The sequence below is a fragment of the Schistocerca gregaria genome, chromosome 1 (assembly GCF_023897955.1).
Source record: "Schistocerca gregaria isolate iqSchGreg1 chromosome 1, iqSchGreg1.2, whole genome shotgun sequence".
Taxonomy (NCBI): Eukaryota; Metazoa; Arthropoda; class Insecta; order Orthoptera; family Acrididae; genus Schistocerca; species Schistocerca gregaria.
Window position 1 is genome coordinate 65,136,417 of NC_064920.1, and position 11,000 is coordinate 65,147,416.

The following is an 11,000-nucleotide window of genomic DNA, read 5'->3' on the forward strand; positions in this document are numbered from 1 at the left end:
TGCACAGAAAATGAAGCATTAGGAGACAATGTAGTATTGATTAGTAATGCTTACATTCCTGTCCTCTATCCAATGAGAAGATTATGAACTTTAGTGTCCACATGTTCCACAATACAGGATAACACTGCATGCAACATGCAACCAAAGGTAGTACTGTCAACAGTGGCTAGACAATACACTTTTTTAGACTACCACATTCTCTGATTCAGTGTACTGCACCACAGACAACTATTAATTTGCTCTACTCTGTACATCAGTATCTCATGCAACAAATAGTACCATAGGGCAAACCACTTTCAAAATGCTGCTGTTAAGGCACGTGAAAGATGAACACATTCCTCTTCAAAATACTTGCATTAGAGTGGGGAAACAGCTGCCCCAGTCTACATTTTGCCTTCCTCACCCAAAATCTTTGTATGTGAACATATTCCCACTGTATTTAACACACAAGAATCTAAAATCATTTACCTGGTCTCTCTCTGCAGTGAAACCTTCATACTCAGCATCTCCATCTCACTGTCCCTGTGTATGTATATGGCTCTCTGCCACTCTCTCTTTTTTTCTCCCACTGTCTCATTTTTTCCCCACTGATTTACAGTATATCCCACTGCCAATGTCACCTCTCTCAATCACACTGTTTGCATTTGCCTTTACTCCCACTGTCTCCACAACTCCTTAACAGCTCAAAAATAGTTCTGGGGTATCCAATTTCGTGTTTTCCCTTATATTCAAGAGTGTAAAACCTCAGGCCAAAATTGTCTCTCCCCCACACCTGTGTTTTCAAGTATACAACAAAACTGATGTATGGTGTCCACAAGTCTTTTTGTCTACACTGGCTCCTCTCTCTTTTCCACCCACTTTTCTTTCACATATCTTGCCTCCTCTGTTACTACCACTGTCCCACTGCCCACCAATATCTCCTTACCTTTCTTTTTAAAGAAATTTCCATCATTTGACTATTAATAGTTCATTTGTTTTACATAGTCATGATTTCAGCTGTATACCCATTCTCAAGCTCATGTCTGTGAGTCATAGAAAAATTGTATTATTGGTCTTATGATGTGTTCTACTGCAGGATATGAGTACATGAGGAGGATATGTAAAATGGCTGTCATTGTGCACAGTTGAAAACCACAAATTAGCCTAAAAAGATAGAAATATCTTTTTCCAATAACAGAACAACACAGTATGACAGACATATTAACATTTCAACATGCATTCAAGAACGGCTATAAAGATAATGCCATTATTGTGAAAAATAAAAGCACACTCTAAAGTCAATTTATGGAAATTTGTTCTAAAAAATTCCCCACGTTTGTTCCCTCATGTCCATTCCACCATTGTGTAGCATTTGAATGCAATGGAGAACATTCAACAATGAAGTTTATGAGTACCACAAGCCAAGTCAGAAAAATTACTGGTTGGCCTTATGTGCATTATCCACTTGCTTGTCATCAATTAGTATGTGAACGCCACTGATCATTCCTATCCTGTTTCATTACTGATGACTAGAAAATTTGTCTTTATGTTAATCTAAGGGAAAGAATAGAAAGGTATTCTTTAGTCCAAACAATCAGCAATGCCACATAGAAAGACTTGTTTGCATCCACATAAGATAATGTTATGCATCTTGTCAAACAGAGGCCATGTGGTGTACTATGAGTTCCTTGCGAAACAGACATCTTGCAGATGCAGTTCCAGAACAACAACCAGGAAGACTGTGTGAAGTGATGCTATTCCACAATAATAGCCACCGGCATTCTACTAGAAACATTATACAACAGTTGGGTTGGGACGTCTTTCTGCACCCACCTTTTTCCATCTGCTCTTGCGCACTCCAGTTTCATCTTTTCTGCTCTCTGTTGGATGATCTTCACGTACTCCCTTTTGGAGTGAAAATACAGTTTGAACATGGCTCTGTGTGTTCTTTGCTACAAAACTAAATGAATTCTACAGTTGTGGATTGAGAAAGTTACCCCTACACCGGCATATGGTAGTCAACAGTGAAGCAGATTACGTTATTTGATGACTTAAGTCTCCATTATGTATAATATGCGTTTTTTGAGCTTATAGTAAACACTACAGCTTTATTTATTGGACTAAGATGATCCATTGGTCATGAAAGGGTTAATCTGGAAACAAACAGTAAAAGGCTAAGTATGGAATAACATTTGCCACAGTCAATCCCTCTGCCAATCAAATAAATTGTCTTAAACCAGCAGGCTAACTGCATGAGGAGTTGTGGTGGACAGAGTGAGAATGTCAGTGAGGGGATGGGTTGACAGAGCGTATAATATAGGAGGCACAGGGACAGGGATAGAGTTATGCATGCGAAAGGGCAGCATGAGATGAGTATGTGCCAAGCAAGACGGCAAGATATGGAAAAGAGTCACCGTGGTACAACAACCGAGTTAGAAAACTGCTGCAGCAGCAAAGGGAACTTCACAGCAAACAAACATAGCCAAAGCTTTGCAGACAAACAAAAATTATACAAAGCGAAATGTAGTGTGAGGAGGGCTATGCGAGAGGCGTTCAGTGAATTCGAAAGTAAAGTTCTATGTACTGAAATGGCAGAAAATGGTACTGAAACAGAGGATGACAGACTAAAGGCCGAAATACTAAATGTCTTCTTCCAAAGCTGTTTCACAGAGAAAGACTGCACTGTACTTCCTTCTCTAGATTGTCACACAGCTTTCTTGCAGCGGTGTACCGTAGGTCTCTAGAAGCGGGTAGCATTCCAAAGGATTGGAAAAGGGCACAGGTCATCCCCGTTTTCAAGAAGGGGCGTCTAACAGATGTGCGGAACTATAGACCTATATCTCTAACATTGATCAGTTGTAGAATTTTGGAACACGTATTATGTTCGAGTATAATGACTTTTATGGAGACTAGAAAAGTAGTCTGTAGGAATCAGCATTGGTTTTGAAAAAGACGGTCGTGTGAAACCCAGCTCGTGCTATTCGTCCACGAGACTCAGAGGGCCATAGACACGGGTTCACAGGTAGATGCCGTGTTTCTTGACTTCCCCAAGGCGTTTGACACAGTTCCTCACAGTCATTTAATGAACAAAGTAAGAGCATATGGACTATCAGACCAATTGTGTGATTGGATTGAGGAGTTCCTAGATAACAGAACGCAGCATGTCATTCTCAATGGAGAGAAGTCTTCCGAAGTAAGAGTGATTTCAGGTGTGCCGCAGGGGAGTGTCATAGGACCGTTGCTATTTACAATATACATGAATGACCTTGTGGATGACATCGGAAGTTCACTGAGGCTTTTTGTGGATGATGCTGTGGTATATTGAGAGGTTGTAACAATGGAAAACTGTACTGAAATGCAGGAGGATCTGCAGCGAATTGACACATGGTGCAGGGAATGGCAATTGAATCTCAATGTAGACAAGTGTAATGTGCTGCGAATACATAGAAAGATAGATCCCTTATCATTTAGCTACAAAATAGCAGGTCACCAACTGGAAGGAGTTAATTCCACAAATTATCTGGGAGTATGCATTAGGAGTGATTTAAAATGGAATGATCATATAAAGTTGATCATCGGTAAAGCAGATGCCAGATAGATTCATTGGAAGAATCCTAAGGAAATGCAACCCGAAAACAAAGGAAGTAGGTTACAGTATGCTTATTCGCCCACTGCTTGAATACTGCTCAGCAGTGTGGGATCCGTACCAGATAGGGTTGATAGAAGAGATAGAGAAGATCCAATGGAGAGCAGCGCGCTTCGTTACAGGATAATTTAGTAATCGCAAAAGCATTACGGGGATGATGGATAAACTCCAGTGGAAGACTCTGCAGGAGAGATGCTCAGTAGCTCGGTATGGGCTTTTGTTACAGTTTTGAGAACATACCTTCACCAAAGAGTGAAGCAGTATATTGCTCCCTTCTACGTGTATCTTGTGAAGAGACCATGAGGATAAAATCAGAGAGATTTGAGTCCACAAAGAAGCATACCAACAGTCCTATTTTCCACGAACAATACAAGACTGGAATAGAAGGGAGAACCTCTAGAGGTACTCAGGGTACTCTCCGCCACACACAGTCAGGTGGCTTGCGGAGTATGGGTCTAGATGTAGATGTAGGGGATACAGACTACTGAGGGAGGAGGATTGTGGAACTTAAGAACAAGTTAATGGGAAATCCCATATGTTTAAGTTGGTGAAGCTGGTACGGGAGTGGAGTGGGTGAGAGGACTGGAGATGGGTCTCGAGGATGCCGTACACCTGTTGTGGAGCTACCAACAAGTCAGGCACCTTGTACTCAGTGACTTGTTGTCATTAGGTAGTCAAGTACCCTCTCGGCAGGCAAAGGATGCAAAATAACTGTGGCACCCAGATGGGCCAGGCTATTTCATATGTCCGTCAAGCGATAAATACCGCTTTGGGAGAAAAGAAGGATTACACAGACAATATTCTCCATTTCACAGCATGATGATGAGATTCCATGTCACTGGCCATGAATGTGGTTAACTTGTTCCAGTCCCCATTAACATTGGCATATTTTCCTCTTTAAGAAACTCAACTATGCTGAGTGATAGTTGTATACTTAAATATATTCATCTGAAGATGCTGATTTTAATATGAGCCATGACTATGGAATAAGGGGACTGTGGTCTAAACACAACTACAATTAGTAATGTTTGCTGACCTTTACAATGACTTATTTTGAAATGTCAATTTGCTGCTTAAATATTTGTCTTCTTCCTCTTTGATCACATTTCCCTCACAATCTATGACAGTAAACATTTAATTGCTACTGCACATTTGTAACCAATCTTTCATAGTTATGATGACAATGAAAATTTTCAGTATGAATTATGTACTACATAATTAATGTCCAGTGTCAAGTTCAAGTACACAATTTTGAACAACTATTTGACTGAAATGCTTTAGCATACCACCAATGAAGAATTAGTTTCAAAGAAAAAGATGAAAATAATGTACCACATAAGAAAATATTAAAGTGGCAACTTTAACGTATAATTAAGCTACTGACATAAGCGAAAAATCTCACCTGCTGACTGTTCCTCTAGGTGTACCTCTTGTGCCCCCTGCAAGAAAGTAAAAAAGCTGAATAACTTTACATCAACTTAATTTAAGTGTAAGTCAGACACCTTGAAACATGGCAGTGGTATGTCACCTCACTACACATACTCACCTCGGTAAACTAAAATAATGATGGAGATTAGGAATCATGTACAGTGACAAGTTGATAGTTATGAAATGTTATTGAAGTGAGAATGATTAAAACTGCATAATTATCTAAGTGAAGAAGCACAAAATATTTGAATTTTAAATGAGCTTAACAGTCTGAATTCACTACAGCTGACATCTGCCACACAGCTTCCGTCAGAGAGCAGGACAAAGGTGCCCAAAAAATTCAAGTCAACAAGGATACTGCCAGTGGCCAAAACAGTAGGACAGCACAGTTTGGTGGAATGAACTCCCCTCAACTATTACCTGGTGGAGTAGTCCAAAGGATCATGGAAGGGGAAATGAATAATGCACCATTATAAAATCACAAATTATAGAAACAGTGATCAAAATAAGGTCCATTTTGACTTCATCTACGTCTGTCAGGCCAGAAATTGGAGAATGGTTCTCAGTCCCAGAGATCCAACTGACGTTGGCCCACACAACAGAAAACTAGGTGGAATTGTTGAAACACCTAGCAAACGAAATACAGTTTTTTGCTATCCTGATAAGATGTGACAACACTGAGTATGGAACTGTTTATAATGAAGATAGTTTGCCTTTGCAGAATGATGGTTAAAAAGTGAAGAGCATATCTCTGTATGCGAGTTGGCTCGTGACATACCTCAGTCCACCAAGAGACCAGAATACACCACACTAAAATTGTGTGAGAATGTAACACTGTGGCGGTAAGGATAACATATGTAAGATATTCTACCTGGTCACCACAGATGGGGAAATGTTTCTTGAAGGGTGCCAGGGAGCAGTAAATCTCCAGTCATCCTTAAAAAGCTGCATTTGGGTGTTCTCGAGGGTGGCGTAGGAGTCAGAAAGTGGCCAGCAAATGCTTGAATACTTATCAGAGACAATGGAACATTAGAGATGATGGGCAAACTGGGCAGTGCCAGAGAGCTGTAGATGGAGGTAGGAGTGCACAGTGTCTGGAAGGAATGTGGGTGCTCCCATGGTAAAGCAAATGAGGTTAAGGTAATTGAGGATGTCAGCCAAGATGGCACCTATGACAGGTTAGTGGAGAGCCTAAAAGGGGATGGTGTGCATTAGTCAATGAGCAGCAGGACGGGGTGAAGAAGAAGCCTAATAAGCTGGAAGACGTCTGCCCATGACACTGAATGACTGCGGGATGTAAACAGTACAAATGGAGACGTTCAGGTGCGGTAAAATGAGCACTGGAATAGCTTGAAGCTGTGTGTCAGGGAGACTATGATCATCATCCTCAATAAGCAAAATCTGTCTACTACATTACGTATAAGAAGTGTTTGGGGGATGGGGGTGGATCTCAAAGCTGACTAGAAAGAAATGCGAGAACTCAAAGCAGTCATTAGGACGCAGTTTTGTTTTGTGCAGGCACAGAACAAGCAGAGGTTGCGATTCCAAGAGCAGACAGAAGTCCTCTTTTTGGATTGAAGGCCACAAACATTCCATTGGAAGAGTGTCATGATTAGGGAAGGGAAGAGGGGGAAGAAATGGAGGGGTGTCACCTCAGCAGCTACGGAGTGACAGCTTTCAAAGGATCACTGCTTAAGGGCACAGAGGCTGGATTATACTCCTGTACAGAGGTTTTGTCACTCTCCTTCTGTCTATCCTCAGTCCGGAGCAGAGAACAAGCAGAAGAGGTGGCATGGTCACTATTGAAACTGATGCAGCAGAGAGAAGGCAGACAGGCTACACAGTTGGCTGGGTGTAGACACGACCTACAATCGTGGTTGCAATGATTATACTCATAGCAGTGCAGTGAGTTCTAAATGTATTGTCAACTTACATATATTGAAAAGTGCCACTAGTGCAGTGACAATGACAGGCAATTGAAAATTACACTCCACATATTGGCAACCAAGAAGTAATCATTTCTGATGATGAACAAAACTTTACTAGTGTAAAATGTAAAGTTTCTGCATGTTTATTAAATTGAACAGATCCTAAAATCAAGTTACCATCCTGAAAGTAAACCCGGAGAAAGAGAGCTTTGAGAGGTTAATGAGAACTTCTGCTTTAAACAACAAATTTTGTGGCCAAATTACTTTTCATTATTTCAAGGATATTTTAATAATCTACTTCATACCTCTATAGAATGTTCCGCTACTCTGTTAGTCTCAACCTCTTCACCCTCTGCTTTATATATGTGGCACTATCCTCACCTGCACAAAGAACATTATGTATGAGAACAGATGTATGTAGAATAGCTGAAATGTGAACAGAAAAAGATTAAAACATTTCTGAAAGAAATTTATTGGCAGAAATGACTTTTACTTGGGTAGCTCAGTCAGCAGACCATATGCAAGTGAAAGGCAAAGGTTCACAGTGCAAGTTGGGGACATTTATCATAGCTTCAAAAGCCACAGGTATTGAACACTTACCAGAAGTCAACAAAAATTTGAATCTGAGGAGTAATTTTTGTAAAAACTGTGACATAACTCTGAATATCTATCAGAGTTGTATAGAATTAACAAAGATATGTAAATTATAATGTTACTACCTAGTAAGTGTTTCAAGCACCGGTTCTGAGGACGGCCACGTTTGCTGGTTTTGATGCCAGCAGCTTTCAGTGTCTCATCGTCCCAAAGACTGCTGTCATTTGCTATAAAACAAAGGCACATTCTGTGTAAAGGTACTTTTTAGTAGTGTACTGTTACTTAGTTAAGAGTTTATTTATGATAAAAATAAAAAATGTAAATTAATTCCGATGTCTAACAAACAATTCTGAAAAATAAAAGTGGTGCACTTGTAACGCAGCTGATGGGTAAAAAAACCAAATAGGTAACTGAAATGTGATTCAAATGTAATTTCACCTCAAAAGTACACTAGGGATAAAGAACATGTTATGTGACACAATTTGCTAGTGTTCACTGTTTTAATTTTATAAAGTTGTATGTCTTAATAATTACTAGGACATTCTGTTCTCGTGTGTGCTTGCGTTTGGCTAATGGGGTGGTGAAGGGGAGGAGGATGGTGCGGAGGTGGGCGGTGGAAAGGCAACTGTCAGATTTCAGTCACAACATACATGCCTACTGAACTTTAAACTGTCATTTCTCCTTAGTTGCTCAAGAAGAGACCAAAAGCACCAGCTTCAAATATTTTCTGATTAAGCAGCCCACTATCAAACAAAACTAAAGAGAGAATAAAAATGCTGAGTAGTCCACTATGCCTCACTAATAGACATATTAATGTATAAACCATGTAAAATGTGCCCTGCAGGAATGCCACCCCAGAAGAGTGTCTTGTCAATATACAGAAAAGGGCAAAGAGTCACCAGAAAAAAGATAGAGCAAGATACCAAACAAAGAACAAATAATTATAACATAGAACTAGAAGAGACTTTGCCCAACATGAAACACCTATGATAAAGTGGCATGGGGGATGCAGGGGAGTTGAAGGATGTCACGGTGTGGTTATCTTATCGAAGGGGAGGAAACCGAAAAGAGATTTAGGTGACAAATCTCATGCTGTAGAGAAAGTTGTTTTTCAATTGTGGTTCTTAGATGATTTACACATTGAAATCAAACAATAGCTGCACCAGACACTCATTCTAATGTGAAGTTTAGTGGTCATTATGCACCCACAGAAAGCTAAAGATTGGTTATAAGCCAGCTGGAGTTTGATACAGGCTACCAGATCTATTTGAAGGACACAAACTGACATTGGGTCAGGGGGATGAATTGAAGAGCTGAGTAAAAAAAGTTTTTCCTCATGTCCAGACATTAATAGACAGGACGAGCCAACCTTCAGAAAGTATCAGACTCAGAAAATTATTTGAGATAGGAATTTCGCTGCTTTGACAAGTCGTTCATTCCTCAAGTGTCTTCCATACAAAATAACCTTATTTCATGGACCATTTGATTCTCTCCTTGTGTACAGTATAAAATGAATTATGGTTCAGGGGTATAGCAGATACATTAAGTATGCATACATAACAAAGCTGGGACTGCAGAGCTAGTTATGTGGAATTGGAACAGACAAGAAAGCGTGGTCTGTTCCCCACAGTCTACATTAATAAATATAATTCGCTGTATAATTGAATATAGAAGCTGCAGGCTAATAGCTCATACTGGCAGATATAAAATCAGATTGTTTGCACATTCTACAAAAATCTGTGGAAACTTTGTCCCAAAACTGTGGATGTTGCCAATATCAAATCAACGTAAGAAAAAAAAAATAGTCTTGTTTTGAGATTTATTCTGACAAAACGAGACATTTAAGTTCAATGCCACTACGCACATAAACATCAATCATTATTCGCGTCACGATAATGGATACAAACCCATCATCTGCTGACAAGAAAAGCAGATATTGATTCTGGTAACGTGGCGTGACGTTAGTATGATACAGTAAAGTCCTACTGAATTATTAATGTTAGCTGGGGAGGCTCTTAGAGTTACTGTATCTTTAGTTAAGCTAACTCAATAGTAAATAAGAATTTTTAGATGCCGGTCAGGAAGAACACAAACTCGCACAACCTACCACACGCAATTTCAGTACAGAAACACACACGCAAGTAATACATTGATTTTTACCTCACGCAGGGAGGCTTACTGTAGCAAGCGTGCATCTTTGCATTGGTCTTGTAATAAATAATACCACTGCCTCCAAAGCTGAATGTCACTGACAGCTTTACACCTATAGCAACTCGAACTGACTTTGATTCTGTGCGAAACAACGAGAACTTTTATAGTTCTGTAACTTCCAACACATGTAATTACTGTAGCTACGCACTTTATGTAATACTGTATGGGACGTGATCATTACCTTTCCATTCCGGCGCAAGTGCACGTATTACTCCGGCAACTTCACGTCTGGAAAAGCATCTGCAATACTGCTGGTGGTGGCAAAAAAAAAAAAAACGTAACTGATAGAAATAACCAGTTACTGAGAAGTAACGGTTACTGCGATAACCGTTCCTCTGATACAAGCAGTTATTTCAATAACTGTCTAATGTCAACAGTGCCTCGCAACATCTGTTGACCGAAGATCGTACTACGCTTTTCTGTCAACTCATTGGAGATCTGGCTAGGAACTAGGGAGAGGGTAGATCATTTGGTAGGCGTTCTATAGGCCATGGGAATAACTGTGAGACTGTGCGCCATCTGTTGATAAGAATTGTGTACTATATCGTGCGTCTTCGTTACTTTTAGCACAAACAATTAAATGAAGTTAATGTCCGAGCGGTGGCTGAAAGGAGCTGCAGTACAGGCATTAACAAGTACGGTCGTTCCCTTAAGCCACCACCTCAAATGTCAATTTAGCTTGGACGGGTAGTGTAAAGAGAGGTACCATAAGGAATTTGAGCGACTATGGAAATAACTGTCAGAGATCGGTATTTTCCTCTGGCAGTTATCGTTACTGGCTCACAGTTCTCGCTCTCTGGCAGTTATCGGGCCACCATTACAGGTAACCTGGAAGTTGGTAACGGAATAACTGTGTGTCTGTGTTCCTGACACAGTGACTCCAGTGTTAGACCCCGGTGATATTTCAGAGGCGATAGTTACTGGAGCGAACAAATATTTACGTACTTCTTCAGAAATAGCTGCTGGCCATTGCGAATGACAAATAACATGTCAGGAAGAGTAAAATAATACAGTTGAATATAATAATTATTATCCTCATCATTTGTCAGGAGATTGTCAAAATATGTGAATATATTACAGTAACTGCCAATATTTACAGAATAAAACAGAGTTACGTACTTTTAATAAATTTATCATACACAGAATACCCGATCTTGACTGCTGCAACCAAGTGCTGTCAAAACTGAACTATAGCAGAACTTTTGCCTAAGCTG

At 40.0% G+C, this 11,000-nt stretch overlaps 1 protein-coding gene and 1 long non-coding RNA gene across 2 annotated transcripts in view; both read right to left on the minus strand.

The window, feature by feature from the left end:
* The window catches only part of LOC126328694 (uncharacterized), a 145,075-nt gene extending 137,730 nt beyond the window's left edge, over nt 1-7,345 (minus strand). The window contains exons 1-2 of the mRNA XM_049996065.1: nt 7,287-7,345; nt 5,028-5,064 (exon numbers count right to left, since the gene is read on the minus strand). The gene's annotated coding sequence lies outside the window, so the exon portion shown is untranslated. The remainder of the gene's footprint in view (nt 1-5,027; nt 5,065-7,286) is intronic.
* A 353-nt stretch (nt 7,346-7,698) lies between these two features.
* On the minus strand, nt 7,699-10,216 carry LOC126328850 (uncharacterized). Its single transcript, XR_007562014.1, has 2 exons — nt 9,968-10,216; nt 7,699-7,802 (listed from the first exon to the last, which is right to left on the minus strand). It is a non-coding gene; the product is annotated as an uncharacterized LOC126328850 (long non-coding RNA).
* Nucleotides 10,217-11,000: the final 784 nt, after the last annotated feature.